Below are 21,718 nucleotides of genomic sequence, written 5' to 3'. Positions count from 1 at the left end.
ATGTTTCTGCTGAGAAATCCACTGATAATCTTATGAAACCTCCCTCATCATCATGAGTCACTTTTCTCTTGTTACTTTCAGGTTTCTCTCTTGTCTTTGACTGTTGACAATTACAATGAGTCTTGATGTGGGTTGGGTTCATCCTCATCAAAGTCCTTTGAATATCCATTTTCTTCCTCAGTTTTGGTAAGCCACATTTTATCAAATAAGCTCTCTGCCCCTGCCTCTCCATTTTCTCTTTCTGAGACTCCTATAATGTGTATTTTATTCTGCTGATGCTGTCTCAAGTCCCTTACACTTTTTTTTCTTTTTGTTTCTCTAACTTGATAATTTCAAATGCCTTCACATTCACTAGTTGTCTGTGTTCTCTCAGAGCTCACCGAGCTATTTAAAGATGATTCTTTTGAATTACACCTGTTTCTTTATAGATTTCTGGATATTCATTTTTTTCTTTCATTCGGTCAGATTTCCATGTTTCTTCATATGCCTTATTTTTGGCTGAAATTTGGGCATTTGAAAATATTGCTCCTTCCAGTCTTTGTAGATTGACTTTGATCTTCACCAGTCAGCCTGGCTGGAGGTTCCGAATACCTCTCAGAGGTGTGTCTTCTCTGAACTTGTTCCTGTATGATGATTTCCCAGAGAGGTTGCAGGTACGCTCAGCCACCACCCCGCAACAAAAAAAACACCTCACGATCTCTTGCTCCCTCTGGTGTTTATCGCTGTTGCTGCAGGTTCCGTGGTGCAGTCGAGCTCTTTATTCTCAGTGACCCCCGGGCATGAAAGTCAGGGCTCCCAGTCAGCGCCGCTAGTCAGGCGAGACAGAACCCAGTTCCCTGGGCAGTGTCCCGCCCCTCCCCCCTCCCCGTCCCAGTGGCTTATCCACTTCAGTGTGGCTGTTCTTGGCTTTGCCCTTGCTTGGAATACTGCGACTTCACTGGTTTCTGGAGTTCTCATAAAGGATTTGGGGGCCCTATATTGGTGCTAAATTCGGGTCTCTGTCAGGGAACAAGGTCTGTGGCTTCCCACTCCGCGCTAGCACAGTAGGGGAGAGGCTGAGCGGGAGGGTTTGGGGGGCAACTTGGTTCTCATCGGTCAATGAAGCTGGTTGTTCATTAAAAAACAGACTATTCCTCTGAAAGCTGGACGTGCTATCGCCACGCTCCCCACTCCCTTCACTGCCTAATGACTACCCACGGTAGACATCTCCTCGTCTAGCTTATGAGTTTTCTCCTTTGCTTCCAAATGGGAGTTCCAGGACGGAGGGAGATTTTTGCATTTTATTCATTCTCTAATCACTGCACCCAGAACAGTGCCTTAATGAGGTGTGCGCTCCAGCAATATTTCTTGGATGATGAAAGAATGAATGATTTTACCCTCTGTCCACCCGTTCAGTGCTATAGGGCGGGCGACCTTCAGAGCGCGAAGTCGGAAGTGCAATTTCCGCTTCTTCCACCAGAGGGAGGGAAGAGCCTAAACAGGAGCAGCTGGTGGTTTCTGGTGTATTTTGAGTTTCTTCCCCAGACATTTGAACCAAAGCCCTGGGAAGCCCAAGAAAGTTCAAAAGTGACTTCCCAGTGCGGGGGCTACGGAGTCAGTTTGGAACGGTTACTGGTAAACAGTTGCCAGATTTCCTTTCTGTCGCGTACGGGCGGCCTGTCACCAAAAACGTGCCCTCTCTGAGGCTCGAACTCAGGACCTTCAGATTATGAGACTGACGCGCTGCCTGCTGCGCTAAGAGGGCACTTTGAGGGTGGCGTTTGCATAGCAAGTAACATAGTAAAATTACGTCCCAAGTATCTTCGTGTCACTAGTTTCCAGATGTAACAGAGCGCAATAGAAGCTATTTGAAAAATCACTCCTCAGGAGCCGGTGCTGCTCCCAAAGGACTCCACCGAGGCACCGCGGAGCCCACACCTTTCCCGTTTCTCCCGACGGTAAGATCCTCTGGGCTGTGGGACCAGGGACAACTGTCCTATTTTCTGCTGCTCTTGTGTTCCAGTGATGTGGTTTTTCCTGCCCATACAGATCTCAGTCGATCTTTCGCCTCCCATGGTCTCCTTTGTTGAAAAAAATGTAGGAGGTGCCCAGTTAATATTAGTTCACTGACCCGCTGCGTAAATGAATAAGTGAGCAAATAAATCGTCCTCAAAATTGTCTCTGGTCCGCATTTCTCTGTCTTACTCTATATCTTGTATAACAACCTTTAATCTCATATATAACAATATATTGAGTTTCTTTTAGTCACATTTATTTTTAATACATTCTGACAATCTCTGATTTTTAACTGATGTGTTTATATTATGTACACTTAATGTTATTATTGATATGTTTGCATATAGACTTACTAATTAATAACTTATTAATGGTTTGTTTCCTTTGCTTTTTATTCTTCTTTGTTCTGCTTCCTATCTTCTTGGGCTTATTTCAACATTGTTAGTAGGTGGTCTACTGACTACCATATACATACTTAACATTCACAGCATACTTAGAATCAAATTATTGTTCAAGTTGAATATAAAACCCTCCCCACCATTTAGTTCCTTTACTATAACCCCCTTATGTCATGTACATAATAGATACAATGAAAACTCCATCAGGAAATGTTATGATTTTCACTTTCAATCATCAAATATACTTTAAAGAACTCCAAAAAGGAAGAATAGTCTATTATATTTACCCAGATATTTCCTATCTCTGCTATTGTTTCTCCCTCCACAATATTCTAAGTTACCTTCTGGTTCATTTTCCTTGTCTCACTAGTCTACTAATTCTTTTCTTATCCTTCCACTACTGCTAGCAATGGATGCTCTCAGTTTACCTTCAAATGAGAAAGTATTTCTTTCACCTTTATGTCTGAAGGATATTTTTTGCTATTCTTAGCATTTTGGGTTAACAGGTCTTTTCTTTGAGCATTTAATGAATGTCATGTCATTTCTGAAGGCCCTAATGGTTTCTGATGAGAAATCCACAGTGATTCAGATAACAACTTTTCATTTTTCTCTTGCTGCTTTCAAGGATTTCTCCCCTTTTGTTTCCAACAGTTTAATTGTGATGTGTCTGGGTGTGGGTTTATTTGTGTTTATCCTACCTGAGATTTGCTGAACTTCTTGAATCTAGTTTATGTCTTTTGCCAAATTTGGGGAGTTTTCAGCCATTGAGAATCAAATGCCCCCCCTCCCCGACAAGGTCCTCTTTCTCTTCTCCAATGCTGTGAATATAAGATCTTTGTTATTTTCCTAGTTGTCCCTGGAGCCCTGCCACTCTTTTACAGTACAATTTTCTCTCCATCATTTAGATTGGGTAGCTACCAGGATTCTCTCTCCATATTCATCTACTTCTGTCATCTCCTTCAGCTATTGAGACAATCCAGTGAAGTGTTATTGTTTATAATTTTGGCAATACATTCAGTTCTGAAGTTTTGATTTGGATTGATGTCTTCCCATTATTTGCTAAGACTTTCTAACATTCCATTCATTTCAAAGAGTTCTTACCCCTAATTCTAGGAGCATTTGATAATTATTGTTTGAAAGTATTTATCAGATGGTTCCAACAGCTGGGTCATCTCAGTATCAGTGTCTGTTAAATTCTCTCTCTCACTCTCTCTCTCTTGAGTGAATTACGATTTTCTTTGTCCTTCACATGCTGAATAATTTTGGGTTAAAACCTGGCCACTTTTCTATTATAAGAGTTTGTGTCTTGTTCAAACATTGTGGAGAATTTTCCAGTTTTGCTTTTGCTGGCACTTAACAGCCTTGTGTTCAAGTTCCAAGTTCCAACCAACATTTTGTGCGGTGGTTTCAAAGTCCACTCCATGTTCAAAGCCTGTTTAAATGGGTAGTATCTGGAGATCTCTGGAGTGCGTGTAACCCAGTGGCCTTGTGCAGGGGGCAGCACTTGCTCCGTTTCTCAATTGGTTGTTTAGGGTCCGAGGCCATTCCTTATTCACAGCTGGCAGGGCATCCAGGAGCTTATCAATAACTTCAGGTATTGCTTCCCCACTGTTTGTCTCTGGCCTCCTGGAAGAAGGTGGGTGATTTCTCCCGGATTCTATTAGGAAAAGGGCAGTACCTGTTTCCATTCAGTCTCAAGCCAAGGATGTCTCGTGCGTTGGGCGAGTATGATGACCACTGCACCACAAAACCCAGTCTGCATCTTATATCTGAATATGTTCTCCGTTCTTGCTAAGGTGTGTCATGTAGAGGTTACGAATCCACGCTGCATGGGAGAACAGCAAACTACAAATACTACAGGCAAGAGCCATATGGAGTAAGAGGCGGGATCATAGCAGAATGAAGGATAAAACAGGAACATTTTGTGTACAGAAGAGGAGTGAACACGGGGAAAGGAGCAGGCATGGACGTAGCCATTCCTGTGTTGAGAAATATCCCTGTTCAATTGGAGTGGGGTGTGTATGAGTGTGCACGTGTGTGTGTGTAGTAACATGGAGGGGGTAGTGATTGACGAGCCTGGACAGCACCTGCAGATATACTGGGCAGAGCGTTGGAGGGGCTGAAGAACCTTTGGTAACACTCCAGGCAGATGGCTTATGTAACCAAAGTAACATTTTAGGAACACTTTTAAATTCTGAGTGCCAAAGAGGTTAGAAAAGGGGAAGCTAGGATTGGAGAGAAAGGAAAAGAAGATATAAAGGTATTAACGGGTTCAGGTTTATGCTGTTAGCCCCTGAGATGAGCAGTAGCATCAGCCTTTCTGCATCTCCAGTGCCCAGTACACTGCATGGAATACACCCTCCTATCCCTCTAGAACGAATGAAGAAGTAGGTGAATGAGAAGAAAGATTCTGGAGAAGCTGTGCAGGAAGGATCCACAGTGTTGGTCAAGACGCTGGGTATTCAGCACTGAGAGGGAAGGAAGAATCAAAGACACTTAGAAGCCTTGAACCGAGGTACAGACACAAAGAGATTTTTGAATAAATGTCTGATGAATGGAAGAACAAATCCACTCATTCATAAGTATTTGTTATTTAAAAAAGAAGAAAGACTGATAAGTATAAAAACAGATGGTGAGACTGTACAATAGGTTAAAGGGAAAGCTCACATTTTTAATTTACAAAAAAAGAAATCAGTTTCCCATTTTGCCCCTAACAGCTATGTGACCTTAGAAAAAGAGGTTTGGCTTCTCCTGTTTCTACGGAAGACTGAGACCCGGTTTGTAACGGGTTTCATGTTGCAAACCTGTGTTTTTTAAAGGGTGGTGTCTCACACGCTCGCGTCCTTTAATCTGGATGGACTGTAACCAAAACACGTGCCCTCTCTGAGGCTCGAACTCAGGACCTTCAGATTATGAGACTGACGCGCTGCCTACTGCGCTAAGAGGGCAGGCTGCTTTTTCTTTGCACATTGCAGGTGAAACAGTAAATGCTGCTTTCCAAGAGCACCGCAGTGTCATCGTTAGTTTCCGGCTTTCAAAGAGCATAATGGATCCCTCTGGAAACTACTCCGTTTGAGTCAGTGTAGGTAGTTGCCTTTCATTTTCCTCTGGCAGCGTTAGGACTTTTCTCTTCTTTAACCTGTAACAGTTGGTAATATGCCTGAATGTGGCTTTCTTTGGGTTTGCCCTGCTTAAGATTTACTCAGCTTCTTGAGTCTGGGTTATGCGTTTTTCACTTCCCTGGACTGTGTCGAATTCAGGGCCAAGTTGCATGGAGAAAAATAGCACCGTTGCGGGCCCAGAGCTCCCCTTGGGAAACAGAAAGGGTCCTTTGTCGGCCCCGCACGCAGGTCAAAACTCGAAAAACGGCCCAAGGACTGCAGCGTTGAGAACACCCCGCATTTTCTTCAATGGGGCAGAAGATTTAAGGATGCCGCCGAGGGACCCGCGGCCGACAAAACTGGAGAATGTGGGCATCGATCCCACTACCTCTCGCATGCTAAGCGAGCGCTCTACCATTTGAGCTAATTCCCCAGCCGCTGCACGCTCTTTTCTCTTACTTTTTTCTTTTATAGCAGATGTGCCTGTCTGCACTATTCATTCTTTCTGGCAGCTCAGGACACAAGGGGGTGGAACCGCGACCTAGAGCGCATCCTCCCCGGGACGGCGGGGTCAGAGCGCGGTAACCCCCTCTGCTGGGGAAGGCGACTCGTAAGGAGTAGAGAGTCTGCGAGGGTAAACTGGCGCCCTCAGCACTACACTTTCACGTTTTGGGGGACCAAAGACATCACGTCCCAGCTGGACGGACCCGCCCAAAACAGCTAAGGCGGCACAGCTATCGCAAGATGATACATGTCCCTTAAAAAAATTAAAAACTGAGATTATCACTTGTTTCTTGCAGGTGGGTCTGCCTGGAAGGAGGCTGTGGGGCAGCTTCTCGTAGGTTCTGGAGGTACAAAAACAAACAAAAAAAACCAACAAAACCTGTAACCTACCAGCTGTTTCCACTTGGTTTTGAAACAGGACCTCTCACGTGTGAGGCCAGTGGAAAAGCCTCTACCCTACAGGACCCTCAAACTTGAGTCCTATCTTTGCTTATTTGCATTGAGTCCTACCAGGTGTAACATGTAGAACTCACACGAAAGTCAGACCACATGAAAGTCAGCAAAAAGCACAAAAGTGTTCCAGACAACAGTCTTGGGGATTAAGATTCAAGATCACGTTAGAGTAAAGGACTAAGCATTGGTCTTGAGGGTTAGGACGGACACATGCAGGGTGGGAGGTTCAGTCGTGGATGGAGGAATCCCTCCGTGAGGAAACGTACCTCTTTCATTGGATTGTGGGGCCTGAGAGTGCATCCACACCCACCATAAAACACACATGAAGGGAAGTAGTATTAGAAAAGCCTTGACCCTTGGAGATATAACCAGAAAAACATTCTAGACGCTTAAAACTCATGAAAAAAGTCCAGGCAGACAACTTATATAATCAATTTTACATTTTAGAAAAAGGGTTTTAGTTTTGAATGCCAACGACCTTGGATATAGGAACTGAAATTGGAGAGAAAGGAAAATGAGTTATGAAGCGACTAAAGTACTGAGCTTTATTCACATTTATCCTGCCAGCCCCTGAGGCAAACAGCATGAGTCTTTCTTTCTCCAGCTCCTGCCTCCACTACCCTGTCTGGCACAGAAAGTATCTCCCTGTAAACATTGCTGAGTGAATGAAGGGGCAGGTGACAGAGAGAAGACAAAGGTTCTAGACAGGCTGTGAAGAGAGAATCCACAGTGTTTGTGTGTAGTGATGTGAGAGAGAAGTCTTAAATATCAACAGGCACACACACCAATGGAATAGAACAGAGACCAGAAGAGACCTCAGCACATTACTTTTTTTCAGCATTTAAAAAATATTCTATTTCTTTCTAGTGTCTATGGTTCCTGTAGGAAATCCCCAAACATACAAACATACAAACTGTAGCTGCCCTTTCTTTTTCCTCTAGCAGCTTTCAGGACTTACTTTCTCCTTTTCATTTCTTTTCTTTTTTTTTTCTTCCTTCCTTCTCCCCTCCCCCCTACCTCTCATTTTCAGACATTTGATTGTGATATGCCTGGAGGTGGCTTTCTTTGGGTTTGTCCTCCTTAAGGTTTGTGGAGCTTTTTGAATCTGGTTGTACGTATTGCGCTTTCCAGGACTGTGTCGAATTCAGGGCCAAGTTGCCTGAAGAAAAATAGCAACTTGGTATATCGCACCCTTGCGGAATCAGAGTTCCTCTGGGGAAACAGAAAACTAGTTACAAACTGGTAGACCTAAATACACTGGTCGCGGTTCTTGTGTAGGCCATGCCCACAGGTCAAAGCCTGAAAAGCGGCCCAATGAGGCTGCAAAGCTGGAAAATGCGGGCATCGATCCCACTACCTCTCGCATGCTAAGCGAGCGCTCTACCACTTGAGCTAATTTCCCGGCCGCCGCACAGACTTTTCTCTCGCATTTTTCTTTTATAGCAGATGTGCGGGTCCGCGTTATTCACTCTGGTAGCTCTAGGCCCACGGGCGCGGAGCCAGGACTAAGAGCGCACGCTCTCCGGGACGCCTGGCTCAGAGCCCGGCGGTTTCCCCAGGCTCTGCTGAGGGAGGCGGAGAACAAAGTCACCACGAGAAAGCTCTGGCGCCGCCAAACCTTCCTGTCACTTGTGATGGACACAGATCAGATCGTCCCGGTCACCGTGTGAGGGCCTCATTTCGCGAGCTGCGTTTCCTCGCTCGCAGTGCTTTAAAGCGGACCCGGTGCGCGCGCTGCGCCAACCCCGCCGAGCTTCCCTTCCAGCTGTGTGCTCAGCGGTCTTGCCCATTCATTGCATATTCCTAGGGGGCAGCACCCTCAGTGTCTACAGTCGCTAATTTTACATTAAAAGCCCGTGCGTGTGAATGACCAGCTGCCTGAGAAACATGCCTTTGGGCACCGGGAACGAAGTGTGACTGGTACAGGGAAGTCCCAAGTCTGCGGTTCCGTCTGCCACCCATTTGCATGGAGGAGCAGTGGCGTGCTGTGTACAGTGGTGGTATTCTCATCTCTGAACACAGCTGTGAGGCTCACAGTGGCTGTGTATGGGCTCAAGGGCTGTGGCTGGGCCCGCGTCCGTTAAGTCTCCAGCCTGTGACGTCAAACAGCACGGCTGGGCTGGGCTGGAGCCAGGCGCTGAGGAGGCCTCTTAAGTGAGGAAAATGTCTAGTCTGCTGATACCAAAGAAGAGTTCAGTGAAACAAAAGCACCCCAAACCCCTTTTCATCAGGAGGATTTAGAACACAATGATACCACACTTGTAAGACCTCCAGCCAAAGAACCCTCTGCAGCAACAGGAAGCTTTCAGTGATAGCTCCACAACAGTTGCAAAAACTTGCAACTGGCTTAAAGTGGCTTAGTTATCACATCGAGCAAGTGCAGGATGTGGCGAGACTAATGTCCGGTTAATTCAGTGGCTCCATGGCGTTATTGAGATCCAGATTTTATTTTGAATCTATGCATTCTGTCATTCTCAACATACAGATTTCATACTCCAGCTGGTTCCTCTGCAGGACCTCAAACTCTCACAGTCTGGAAATAAAGTCCAGAAGAAAAACAAACAGGCCTTTTTCTTGTATCCCTTGTTGAGGATAACTCCTGCTACATGCTTCCCTCACGTTGGCTAGATCTGTATCATATGCTCTCACTGAATCCACTTAATGCCAGGAGTGGGACCTGATTGATGAGATCCATCATCATTCTGCTGCTGGAGCTGAGGATGAGGTCCACCCGCTCCAAAGCCAACGCAGTACATGGAAGCCCAAATCATCCTTCTGTTGGAAAGAAGTGGGAGCCCTGGTGTTGATGGCTGGTGTGAGCAAGCAGTGTTAACTGCTACACCTGGCTCCATCCCCATATTTGAAACAAAATGAAATAAGCATTTTTGAAAGCCAAGAGCTCTCTCTGTTCCTTACATTAACCTGATGCTAACAGGTGCATCATGGTGTGGAGACCTGAAGCTCCGCCCACAACAGCTGCCTCCATGCCCCTCTCCAGGACAGGGCAGGAGTCCTGTTCTTTACTCTGGAAAGCAGTAATTTGCACTACCTTACTTTGTCTATGAAATATACAACTCTCATTGGCTAGTAAAGTGTGGCCACTGTCGACAGAATGTCCAACTCCTTCCCAGTTCCCTAAAACTTTGTCTCAGTAACTCAAAGAGTACTTATTAGATATCCATTTGCTTTACCAAGCAAAATGTGAAACCCTAAAAACTCAAGGAAACAAGGGCCCCAGGATTCAGGATGGGTGGGACTAGCAGCTACCACAGGTGCCCGGCAGAACCGGAGGAGAGCAGCGCCAGGAGGGACTGCAGCGGCTCACTGCGGCTCTCTGATATGCTGGCGATATTGTGTTTTTCTAGATCTGGTGGCTCCTTTCTCATCCTTCCAACTCTATACATACATTTAATACTTTTCTCACATGTATGACATGAATCACAATAAAAATATGTTAAAACATTTTGAAAGGTAGTTGGTGTCAACTTGTAAAGAACTTTATTTATCAAGACAAGGAATTTATCCCGAAGAAAAGACCAGGGCAAGTGGATTTTTAAGGGGAATGTTCTCAGCTCTGTGTCCTACGCAGCTGGGGTCGGCAGCATGGCAGAGGTAGACTGCAGTGGAGAGGCACTGCACTTAGAAGCCCCCTCGTCTGGCCCATGGGTGTGAGGAGGGCTCCGACAGGGGAGCAGAGGTCTGCCTGAGGTGGAAGGGACAGGCTTTGAGGGCTCACTGAGAGTTGTGAGCAGGGGAATTTAGAATAGTGCTTGCATTTATGGAGCAGAGAATTCCATTCACCTTAACTGAACAGTAAAAGAACAGTATCCTGAGGCAAGAGCTCCGCTCCCCCCACCCCCAGTATCTTGTGTAGCCCCCAGTCTATCAAAGTGTCCTGCGAGTCCATGGGCGACCCCTGCGCTTGTCCAGTAAGTTCATTCTTTGTTATAGTTTAAGGTAGTTTGGATGAGGGTTTGGTATCTGCCACAGAGTCCTGAATAATATGACAGGGAAAAGGTTCCACTCGTAAAACGATCAGAGGGCAGAGACTTTATATCAAAACTCAGCCTCCACAGGCAGAGAAAGAGCTTTGTTACTGTTAGAAAATGACTTCCAGGTTACAAGAAACACATAAGAGGGCGGGGCGGGCCTTGGTCATCTTCAAGGTGAGGCGATTTTCATTCCAAGTCCCCAAGACTCAAAGCACACTCATCGCTCCCCACCCCCAACTACGTCTTCTCTCTTGTGAAAACCCACGTTCCTGGAACCCTAATCTTCATGTGAACAACGGTTAGGAAGAGGCCAACCCTTCCCAGTCTTACACGGTAATTAAACAAGAGAGTGTGTGTAGCTGTGAAGTCTTGAGTTACAGGCTGGACATGCGTTTCCGCTGTTAGCCTCCTCACTGCTGAGGTCTGGCTAGCTGTCACCCCCTGGTTTCTTCTCTGTGACTGTCACTGGGCTCCCATTGGCCACGGCTGTTTGCCTGGGTTTCACGTGGATCGGCTGCGGTAGCACACACTGAAGCCAACAGCGGTGGGAGCTGAAGAAGCAGAGAATTCCTGAGGAAAAAATGATGAGGCTGAAGATGAAAATGACTCAACACTTGATGTTTGTTAAGAAATTCACAGTTTTTAAACAGGCTGAGCAAATGAGTGTGGAGTCACCTCTTTTCCCTATGACAGTCTGTTCTACAAATTCTCGGACATGTTTCTTATTGAATGTGCAGGAGACAGGGATTCTACTTTTCTATGAAGGCACAATTCTAACATAGAGTAGGGGAGGCTGCAACAAGCCAATGAGGTGTCTTTGCACCAAATCCATGCCCAGAAACGAACAGTACTCGACTGGGACATAGTTGAAACCCATGGGCATGATTGTTCTGGATTCAGGACCTACCCCAAGAACTCACACGGCCCCCAGAACACTCACCAGATAAGAAAAACAGTGTGATGCTGAATGAAAGGATGAAAGACGGGTAGAGAAAGGTGATTTTCGCTTCCTTGAATATGTCCGTTACTTTCAAAATATGCAGAGAGTGCAGCAGTAATGCAAGGAACACACAGACACCTGTCACTCAGGAAAAAAAGTGGGTGGGCAAAGACAAGTCAGGTTAGTTTAGTGTTCGGCCTTTGGGCTAATTCCCAAGACCTTAAGTTGTCATTCCAGCTCTTCTACTCCATTTCTTTCTCTTGCCATTGCATTATCTTTTACCTTAGCAGTCCTTGAACAGTTTCTAAGGAGAAACTGTGTCCAGTGGAATGTCACCCTAGCCCAGAACCAGGACGATTGAGGGAACCCTCTTCCTCCCATCGCTTACCTATAATGAAGAAGGTGATCGTGAAGAAAAAGTACTGTTTCCAGGTATCAGGAAGAGAATGAGGGAACGCCAGGAGTATGATGTTCAGGAAGAAGGAGAGAACAAGGGCGCTGATCATGAAAATTCGACCAAATATGAAGTAGTCTGAATTGGGGAGGGAGAGGGGAGAAAGGCCAGCAGCTCCCTCTAGGGCCCCCTCCTTCCTGGGTCTGAATCCACAGAATACTAAGGAAGCAGTGTGGAGACTGTAAGGAAGGAACCAGTGGTAGGGGACCAAAAGGCCTAGGACAGCGATTCTAGTGGCTCACCCTGAAATGAGCCAGTGTTACTGGGGGGAGTATAACTGCTTGGTCCATGTGAGCTGGGCCAGAAAAGGAGGCCAGCAATTCCTGGAAGGGGCAGGGTTGGAGCAGGGCCCTCCCTTTCCGGGCCAGAGCTTACTTGATTTGGATGGAGGAACCCAACATGTGACCTCGCCACTGCAGATTGCGAAGAGAGCGCTGAAGAGGGCTTGGGAGGTGCCCGGGATTTCTATCTTCACCCAGGTGGGCAGGCTGAAGGCCCACCACAGAAGGGCAGAACCCGTGAATGCACAGGTGAGGATGACAATGCGATATGGTCTAGTTATCCCACATTTCATACAAAAGGGTGCTGACTAGAAAAAAGGGGGTATGGTAAATGTGTTATTTTCCCTCAGTTCCTTTGGGATTTCTCCCCATTCTTTGACACCCGCCCATATAAGCCCAATCCTCTTGTCTTTTCTCATACTCAGCTCGCAGGCTCTCCCTCCTCACCCCCTAACCAAATACCCTTCAGTCCACAGGCTGACCTGGGTCCCTTACCCCTTGGGACTGAGATCTTTCTCTTTGGTCTTTGCATCTTGTCTGAAACACTACTCACACACAATCATCCACGGCCTATTTTGTTACTATGATTTTCCCCCTTGTCCTGTCCCACCACCTAGATTAGAGTCCCTAGGAGACAAGAGCCCTGACTCCTTCATCGCCCGCCACATTTAGCACAGTCTTTACATGTGGGAGGAGCTCAGTGAACACCTGTTAACCGAAAGGGGGAAAATCATAGCATATTCTGAGTACATTCCTTGGTGATGTCGAGAGAAGTAAAACTTTTGGATGCTCTTGCAGCCTCCGCACACCTCCTCCTCCTCATTACCCTCAAATCCCTCCTCCTACTGTTAGTGATCCCAGCTAACCTTTTGTCTTATTTCTTTTTTGATCCTTTCTGTTTCAGCGTCCATCTTTTGATCCCCTGTTTTCTGTAGCGCCTTCTTACATGGAGGCCCATCCTGGCCTTCTCTTCAACAGTAGAATGTTGTGGTCCCTTCCTGTTCCATTGGCAGGAACATTTAGTGACATCACAAGTATGTGAACTCTGCCTCCCAAGAAAAATGTGAGATCCCACCCTGTTGCCCCTGTTTTTAAAAACATGTCATGTCCCAGCCCCTTCACCCAGCAATGCCTTTGTTTTCCTTGGCATATATGGGCTTCAAAAGCTATGGCTTGTGTCCTTAGCTCTAACTTCCAACACCAAGTGTGCAGAAGTGCTGTACTCCCATACGAGATAGGACACTTGACAGAGAACACAGGATAACCAAGGAAATAACTGGGAAGACCAGTTCTGTGTTAAGGGTACAGTGGGTCATACTTTACCCTTCACATCCTTGACCAGAATGATCTTAAGTCATGTAATGCCTTTTTACCCCAATCTTGCACACTGGTTGGCCAATGGTGATCACTCTGCATGTTTGTTGATGAAGGAATGAATAAAAATGAGACAGCCCTGGCTGGTGTGATTCAGTGGACTGAGTGCTGGCCTGCTACCCGAAGGGTTGACGGTTCAATTCCCAGTCAGGGCACATGCCTGGGTTGTGGACCAGATCCCCAGTAGGGGACATGTGAAAGGCAACTGATTGATGTGTCTCACATATCAATGTTTCTCTCCCTCTCTCCTTCCCTTCCTCTCTAAAAACGGATTTTAAAAAATCTTTTTAAAAAATGAGACAAAAAAGCAGCAGGTTACTAAGAATCTCTGTTTAGAAGTTTCTTAAATGTAAACTGTGGGAATGTTTAACTTTGTATATTCTATTCACTAATGTATTCTGAGCACCTACAACATTGTCTGGCATAAAGCAGGTGTTACATAAATATTTGTGGAATGAACGATCCAGGAACAAAAGGCTCATTGGAACACAGACTTGGCCTATCTCTCACTTTCCCTCAGCTGACCATTTGTGTTGGGTATACACTATTTCCAGGACTCACTGGGATGTTGGAGTGGGCAACAGTAATGCATTCCCAGCGTTATATGTTTATGTGTTGATTGGTTGTACTATTGAAAGCAGACAGCATGGCAATGCCATTGGCCAGAGAGAGAAGAAATATTTATGGCAGAAAATCAGAGGTAACTCAACAAGGTAAAGATTGCTTTTTTTAAAAGATTTTATTTATTTATTTTTAGATGTAGAGGAAAGGAAGGGATAAAGAGAGGGAGAGAAATATCTGATTAATGAGGGAAACATCAACCAGTTGCCACTTGCACACACCCCGACCGGGGGACTGAACCCATAACCCAGGCATGTGCCCTGACGGGGAATCAAACTAGCAAACTTTCCCTTTGTGGTATGATGCCCAGCCAACTAAGCCACACCAGTCAGGGCTAAAGATTACTTTTTACAATCTTGTGTGCACGTGGAAACTCAGCCAGGAGACTTAGGAAGAGTAGAAATTTCAAGGCAATATGTTTAAGTCTCAAGGGTGGTGGGAGCCCCATATTTTCTCCTGAGCTCTGACCCGGAAAGCAGAGTAGATGGGCAAATAGATTTCTGCTGAGGTCAAAAAAGGAATAAAGGGAAACTATAAATACATTTACAAGCAAATTCTTCACTGTCAACATTGGTCAGTTACTCTCAATCCACACATTAAAAACTTCATTAATTACTCCACATTCACTTTAAGGCACACGCCCCCTTAAAGTGAGAAAACTGTTCTTTCGATTAAATGACTTGGAGCCCTGGCTGGGTGGCTCAATTGGTTAGAGCCTCATCCAGTACCAGACAAGGCTGAGGGTTCGAGTCCAGGTACAGAGCACATAACTTCAATCCCTAGTCGAAGTGCATACAGGGATGTTTCTCTATCATCCGTCATCTGAAAAAAAAAAAGAATCACCCACTTATAACCGATTAAGTCAGAATCATCAGGGGTGGTTCGAGGTGTGTCTTTTCAAAAACTTGCTACTTACTATTTTTAAAAAGCTCCCGGGTTATTCTAGTGTGCAGGTAGGAATGAGAAACACTGGCCTCTAAGGGGCCTGGCTGCGCGTTGGACTCGGATTTGTCTCAAACACAATTTCCAGGGCTGGCGGGAAGGAACAAGAATGAGATTTAAACTAACAACAGAGGGGTTGGGAGAGAAAGGGCTGGCCGGTCCTCGAACGCCTGTGAGTCTGGACAGCGGCCAGCCCGCAGAAGGGGCGCCCTGCGCAGAACAGCATTCCCCGCCCCCCGGCTGCAGGTCGAAGCAGGGCTGACCCCTCGTCCGAGCCGCAAGATCAGACCATACCCCGAGAGGGACACGCGCACTGTCCCTCTTCTCGGTCCGCGGGGAAGTCGGCGCGTCCCGCCGCAGGGGAGAGGACTGGAGAGGTCCCGTCCGTTCTACCCTTTGTCCCCTTTGTCCCTCAGCCTCTAGCAGTACTTTGTCGCGGATCCAGAGTCAGACGTCGCAACCAGAACCCCTGAGAGTGAAGACACCTCAACTTCCGGAGGGAAAAAGCGCGGCCGGCCGGCCGGCGGGTGCGCGCGTGAGTCGCCCACTTCCGATCCCCCCGGCGCTAGAGCCCGTGACGATAGGGTTCCGGGGCCGCGCAGCCCCAGGGGGCTCGCTCGCCGCTGCGCCGCAGAGGGGGGCGGCCGCAGCGGGGGTCTTCCGGTTACCCTGGAGGTGTCCACCCGCGCGCACAGCGTCCTCCGTACCTGCAGGAGGAGTGGCCCGTGGGGTCCGGGGCTGGACCCAGCGCGCCTTCGGGCGGGAGACGCAGCCCCGGGGCTCCGGGATGGCGGGGACACTGGCGCCAACGCCACCCGCACGGACGCGGACGTGGACGTTCCTGCGTGGGGCAAGTAAGAGTGACCAGAAGAGGGGGCCAACACTCCAGTGGCGCAGTCGGTCCGCGCGCGGTATTTATACGCTAGTAAGTGTGGGAATTATGTCCAGGTCGGGAGTTCGAGCCTCATCTGCAGCATCTTTTCCAACCGGAGAGCGCATCCCTGTCCCCTGTGCTTTCCTGTGTACTCAAGAGTTTCTGAAGAATTGTTCTACTTCCTCTTTAAATGTGGATTTCATTAGTAGGACTACCTGGGCTTGAGCTTTTTTTTTTTTTTTTGAAAAATTAATTACCGACTTTAAAATTTTTATTATATGTCTATTTTTTTCTTGTGTTCATTTCCATAATTTACATTCTCTGGGAAATTTTTCATTTCATCTAAGTTGTCTAATTTGTTAGCATGACGTCCACAGTGTTCTCTATGATGTTTTCAATTTCTGCAAGATCAGTAATAATTTTCTGTTTTCTTCCTGAGTTTTTATCTTCTCTTTTTTCTTGTTCATTCTACCTAAACTTTTGTTCATGTTGCTGGCTTTTCAAAAGACCTATCTCTTCGTTTCATTGGCGCTCTTTATTGTTTTTCTGTTTTCCATGTCATTGATTCTACTTTAATCTTTATTCCTTTCTTGTACTGGCTTTGGGTTTAGTTTCCTTATCTTTTTCCTGGTTTTTGAGATAAAAGTTTAGGTTATTCGTTCGAGGTCTTTCTTCTCGAATATAGGTCTTTAAAGATACAAGTTTCCATGTAAGTACTGCTTTAATGAAATGCCATAGTTTTGATGTATTATGGGTTTTTTTACTCAGTTAAAAATACTTTTAAAAGAAAAAAAATTCTTTTAATTTTTTCTTCAAATTTCTTTTATACGAGTACCCATGGATTGCTGATTCCTTCAGTTTCCTTCATTATTGACTTCTAATTTGATTTTATTATGATCAGAGAACATATTTTGTATTTTAATCTTATTTTTATCAAGACTTTTAAATAATATATAGTCTATCCTAGATTACAATCCATGTATTCTTGAAAAGAATCTGTATTCTGCTGTTACATCTTTTCCACCGTAATGGGTGGAATGTTCTGTAGATGTCAGGTCAAGTTGGTTGATATTGTTCAAGTCTTCTTTATATTTGCTGATTGTCTATCTCATTGTTGTATTATTTATTGACAGTGGAGTACTGAAGTCTCTACTTATTACTGTTGAATTGCCTATTTCATCTTTTAATCTCTAAATGTTTGCTTTGTGTATTTTGGGGTTCTGTGGTTACGTACATATATTATAATTGTTAGATTTTCCTAATGAATTTTTTGTCCTTATAAAAATGCCCTTCTTTAACCATCCATGTTTGTAATGGTTATGCCTTGAAAGTATATTTTTCCATTATTTTATTTTTAACATATTTGTGCCTTTGAATGTAAAGTATATCTCTGGCAGACACATGAAAAGATGCTCAAGGTTACTAATCATCAGAGAAATGCACAATAAAACCACAATGAGATATCACCTCACACTTGTCAGAATTACTATCATCAATAAATCAACAACCAACAAGTGTTGGCGAGTGTTGGGAACCGCCCTGCCTGATTTCAGAGGCTGTAACCCCCCATGGTTAAGGCTGAGTCAGAGTTGGGACCATAAGCCACTAAGGAGACAAAGCTTATCTCCCTGGCAGGTGTGCCACCTCTGCCCACTTCACCCTGCTTGGCCCTGAGCTTGGCCAGTTAGCCAATGACGGGTAAGAATCCTCAAGGGAGGATCAACCTAAGACAGGCTCTGGTCACCAGGAATAAACGCGCAGGGAAGGACTCGGGGGGCTGTGGAAAAAGGGGGGGATGGACCCTCGCCCCTCGGCTTTGAAATAGCCTGAGTCCTCATTCTGTCTGCAAGAAGTCTCCTAATCTCTTGGCTGCCTTACTTCCCTTGCCTGACTTAAGCCTAAAGCAATAACAGAGGGCAGTGCAGTCCTGTGCTGGGAGGGGCGGATTCCCTGGGGAATCAGGCCTAAGAAAAATACATACATTCCTGTGAAACCTACTTAATTTGTACCCTCAGTTTAAGAGATAAGGGTCCAGACCTGAGATGAGTCTGGCGCCTAAAGTTTTATAGCCCTCTAACTAGTTGGCTGTAACTCAGAATAAGCCCTCAAAGTTCTCTGTAAATCTTGTATTGTTTAACCCTTACCAGCTGACAATGATTGATGAGCTTTATCTGTATTCCTGTGCGAATGAACCTAATAAAAGCCCCTGGAGAGAAAGGCTCTGGGCCCTTCTCCTTTGAGAGAATCGGCCACCTCTCCTCCCCAAGCAGATCATGTCTTGGTAGTCTTATTCTTCATCCGTGGCGGACCGGGGGGCTGCATTAAAGACCCCCGACAAGCGAGGATGTAGAGAAAAGGAATCCCATGTGCACTGTTGGTAGGAATGTAAATTGGTACAGTCATTATGGAAAAAGTATGAGGTTCCTCAAAAAATTAAAACTGGAGCTGCCTTGTGACCCAGAGATTCCACTTCTGAGTATATATTCAGAGAAGTTCCCAACACTAATTTGAAAGAATATGTGCACCCCTATGTTTACTGCAGTGTTATTTATAATAGCCAAGCTATAGAAGCAGCCCAAGTGCCCATCAATAGACAAGTGGGTAAAAAGTACATATGTGGTACTTATGTGCAAGGGAATATTACTCAGCCATAAAAAAGAATGAAATCTTACCATTTGTGATATCATGGATTGACCTGGTGGGTATTACACTAAGTGAAATAAATCAGACAAAGACAAATACCATCTGATTTTTCTTTTATGTAGAATCTAAAAAAATAAAATAAAATAGAAACAGACTCATAGATGCAGAAAACAAATGGATAATTGTCAAGAAGGGGGGAGGACTGGAAAAAGGTGAAGGGACTAAGAACTACAAATTGGTAGTCACGAAATAGTCCCAGGGATGTAGTATGCGTGGGGAATACAGTCAATAATATTGTAATAACTATATACTGTGCCTGGCGGACACTTGAATATCAGGGCGATCACTCTGCTGTACACCTGAAACTAATATAACATAATATTGAATATAAACTATAATTTTAAAATAATTTTTTTAAAAAGAAAACTCCTCACTTTTAAATTCATTTTCTTAGTGATTAAACAAACATGCAGTTTTTTAAAATGCCCCTCATAAATCATGGAGTCTCATCTGGGTCGGTGAATTCTCTGTTTAATCTTGACTAGGTTATTTAATAAAAACCTCGTCAGGATATTTGACAGGTGTATGGCAGGTTGTAAGTGGAAGGTGGTCACTGGCCAGTTTCTCGTTCACTTTCTGCAGCAGGATGACTCTTGCCCAGGCGCTTGACATTCTAGGACCAGAAGAGTGTGTCCACCTGTGTGCAGAGCCATTCACTGAGAACCTACTGAGCACTGGCTCTGTGCGAGGAACAACATCCTCTTATCCTCAGAAAAATAACAGCAGTAGCTACTACTCATGAAGAGTTGCTGGGTAACTCTTGAAAGGTCTGGGCTTTGCTGTAAAGGAGTTACATGTCTTAACTCATTTAATGATAATTAAATTTAACTATAATTGTAGTATTGCAGTTCTCATTTTCATGTGAGAAGACTTCAGAAGCAGTTGTAGTTACACATTTCAGGGATTTCTCAGCCAAAAGAGGGAGGAAAACTTGGACACACGTGGAGGCCTTCATGTCGGGAGTGTGTTTCCTCCATATCCTTCCCTCTGATGTGCCATGGCCACTGGCTTCCGCATCCTCTCTGGTCCTGTTCACTAATATCCACAACTTTAATTTCTTTAGGCCAATGAGCACCTGTCTTCCCGAGATCCCACTAGAGGAGTTGTTTGAATATGTCATGGATTTTATGTCTTCTTTTATGTCAGGGCTCATTTGAAGAAGACATTGCTTCCTCTATTCGAATGTGTCCAGAATCCAGATATAGAAGGGATTTGACCCTATAGTGGATGCTTAACTATTTGCTGGAATGACTAACTATCATGAGGCAATTAGAAGACTGGAGGGAAAGTACGTTCTGCTCAACTTCGCAAAGAATGAGATGCTTGAGCCAGAGTTGGACATATCCAAAGTCTTTCTCCCAGGATTGAGTGTTGCAGTTGTGATAAGGGGGTGATGTTAGGACAGAGGGGACAGGTTGCAGGTGTAGGCAGTGGCTCTCACAGGGTTTCCCACAACTGGGTTAAGTGCAGGTAACCATTCAGAGTTCTCAGGGGTGGGGGAGGAGGCTGCACCCTCTTCCTATTCTCAACAAGGACTCAAGAGGCCGCATCACACAGGAAGTGGCTGCCCCTTTGCAGTGGGGAGGGTCTAACACCTTTACCCCTAGGCTTGCAGGTATCTGGAGGGAGACTAGGGACTCTCATCCAGGAACTGCGTCACCTGGAACCTGATGGAGGACAAGTCAGACAGCTGAGGTTTGTGGTGAGGGGAGACAATGATTTGGGCAGGTGGACCAGCCTGAATGAGGATTTGATGTTGTAGGAAGGACTAGATACAACTACATATAGACATCTAGTATATGATAAAAGTAGTATTTCAGATCATTGAGGAAAGGGTTTTAATAAAGGTTTTGGGATCGATTACATAGTTATTTTGAAAAAGATAAAATGAGATCTATCCCTCACACCATACACAAGAATTAACTTGGTGCTATAAATATAATATCTTTGGGGGCTCTGCCCTCCCTGTTGCCTCAAGAAAACATGCTCTTCAAGACTCACCTTAAACGTTATCTTCTTGTTCCAGGCATTTATGACTCAGTCTAATTAATCAGAGTTAATCCCGACCCCTGTTCCCTCGGAAAATGGAAGGGAAGTTGGGCAACTCTTCCCCTGGGAACCACCCAAGGAGCACACACACAAGTATTCAGAACTCATAGTCCCTCGGACACGGGCGACCCGGGACGTGAGCCCACCAGGGAAGGATCCCTCTGTGCTCCCCCTGGAGCATCGAGGGGCGTTGCCCCGCAGACCCTGGTGTCGCGTTTCCAGATGAGTTTACACACCGCGTGTCAGGAGTTCAGATGCGCCCGGTCCCCGAGGTTGTGGAGGGGACTTTAAACCTCTGTCGCCCCCCGGGGGGAACCAGAATGCCTGGAAGGAGCGCAGGCCACACATACGTGTTTCCATCGCGTCCCAGCCGCTTCCCTTTCGGTTCTTGTCCATAACGCGGAGGAAAGGAAGCCGTACCCATGCTCCCATGTCCCTGGACAGCTCCCGGACAGGTCCCAAGGTCTCTATCCGAGTGGCCTGTGGGTTCTCGGGAATGAATTCAAGGATGGCACGCCCAAGAACCTGGGGCTGTGAGGACGAGGTGGCCGAGTGGTTAAGGCGATGGACTGCTAATCCATTGTGCTCTGCACGCGTGGGTTCGAGTCCCACCCTCGTCGAGCGTCTGGGCTTTTGGTGTGCAAATCTCCAATTTCCCTTCCAAGTGTTTGCCCTGGAGAAGGCTGATTCTTCCCGGGTCACTATGACCTGTGCGTTTTCCTGCTCCCTGCCTCTGTAAGTGATTATTCCTGCATCTCCTTGGCTCTAGACCCCCAGGCACTGTCCTTGTACAAAGGGTAATACACAGCCGAAAGGCCAGAAATAACCCTCTTTTAAAGGGAAAAGCACTCTCCAGGAAGCACAGGTTCATGGTAACAGTCCTGCACGTTGATTGCCTCACCGACTTGTCGTCTTCCTTACCTTTCCTCCATTCCGAATGCACAAAAGAACCTGGAAAATTGTTGTTCCCTGGAGCATTTTCTCAGTCTGTTGGAATCTTGCTTCCAGGCAGGTTTTCTGTTTAGCTGAAATAAATT

At 45.8% G+C, this 21,718-nt stretch overlaps 1 long non-coding RNA gene and 5 other non-coding genes across 8 annotated transcripts; 1 reads left to right on the top strand and 5 right to left on the bottom strand.

The window, feature by feature from the left end:
• Positions 1 to 1,671: 1,671 nt before the first annotated feature.
• TRNAM-CAU (transfer RNA methionine (anticodon CAU)) lies at positions 1,672 to 1,744 on the bottom strand. Its single transcript has one exon. It is a non-coding gene; the product is annotated as a tRNA-Met (tRNA).
• A 3,524-nt stretch (positions 1,745 to 5,268) lies between these two features.
• Positions 5,269 to 5,341, bottom strand: TRNAM-CAU (transfer RNA methionine (anticodon CAU)). The gene has a single exon. It is a non-coding gene; the product is annotated as a tRNA-Met (tRNA).
• A 513-nt stretch (positions 5,342 to 5,854) lies between these two features.
• Positions 5,855 to 5,927, bottom strand: TRNAA-AGC (transfer RNA alanine (anticodon AGC)). The gene has a single exon. It is a non-coding gene; the product is annotated as a tRNA-Ala (tRNA).
• Positions 5,928 to 7,780: 1,853 nt separating this feature from the next.
• TRNAA-AGC (transfer RNA alanine (anticodon AGC)) lies at positions 7,781 to 7,853 on the bottom strand. The gene has a single exon. It is a non-coding gene; the product is annotated as a tRNA-Ala (tRNA).
• Positions 7,854 to 9,935: 2,082 nt separating this feature from the next.
• On the bottom strand, positions 9,936 to 15,589 carry LOC112313681 (uncharacterized). Of its 3 annotated transcripts, none has more exons than XR_006656869.2 (8): positions 15,350 to 15,589; positions 15,030 to 15,145; positions 14,842 to 14,935; positions 12,985 to 13,116; positions 12,213 to 12,426; positions 11,666 to 11,805; positions 11,384 to 11,521; positions 9,936 to 11,013 (listed from the first exon to the last, which is right to left on the bottom strand). It is a non-coding gene; the product is annotated as an uncharacterized lncRNA (long non-coding RNA). The 3 variants fall into 3 exon arrangements; XR_006656868.2 differs by having other exon boundaries at positions 11,772 to 11,805; positions 15,350 to 15,588; XR_006656870.2 differs by lacking the exon at positions 11,666 to 11,805 and having other exon boundaries at positions 15,350 to 15,588.
• Positions 15,590 to 21,219: 5,630 nt separating this feature from the next.
• Positions 21,220 to 21,301, top strand: TRNAS-GCU (transfer RNA serine (anticodon GCU)). The gene has a single exon. It is a non-coding gene; the product is annotated as a tRNA-Ser (tRNA).
• The last annotated feature ends 417 nt before the right edge of the window (positions 21,302 to 21,718 follow it).

The sequence above is a fragment of the Desmodus rotundus genome, chromosome 12, assembly GCF_022682495.2.
Source record: "Desmodus rotundus isolate HL8 chromosome 12, HLdesRot8A.1, whole genome shotgun sequence".
Lineage (NCBI taxonomy): Eukaryota > Metazoa > Chordata > Mammalia > Chiroptera > Phyllostomidae > Desmodus > Desmodus rotundus.
This window is presented reverse-complemented; position numbering and strand designations above follow the sequence as displayed.